This window comes from Phalaenopsis equestris, unplaced genomic scaffold, assembly GCF_001263595.1.
Source record: "Phalaenopsis equestris unplaced genomic scaffold, ASM126359v1 Scaffold000002, whole genome shotgun sequence".
Lineage (NCBI taxonomy): Eukaryota > Viridiplantae > Streptophyta > Magnoliopsida > Asparagales > Orchidaceae > Phalaenopsis > Phalaenopsis equestris.
In genome coordinates, this window is record NW_018164444.1 from 3,886,866 (window position 1) to 3,887,091 (window position 226).

Genomic DNA, 226 nt, shown 5'->3' on the forward strand with positions numbered 1-226 from the left:
CCAACTACCGAGCTATAAGAAGAGAGGAGAGCTACTAGCAGCTAGGCTACATTCCCATATAGCTACTCTAGCTAATAGAAAGGGCAGACCTTAGCTCAGTATGGAGGGCAGACTACCTTCTGACAGAGTGCTCTATCCCTATAAGAGCAGACTCTCTTTCTTTGGAAAATGGTCTGAGACTCGATCTAGATACCTAGCTACTCTAAGAGGAAGAAGAGCATATAGC

The 226-nt window shown here is 45.1% G+C and overlaps 1 pseudogene; it reads right to left on the reverse strand.

The window, feature by feature from the left end:
- Positions 1-226, reverse strand: part of LOC110035868 — a 4,029-nt pseudogene that overhangs the window by 1,622 nt on the left and 2,181 nt on the right.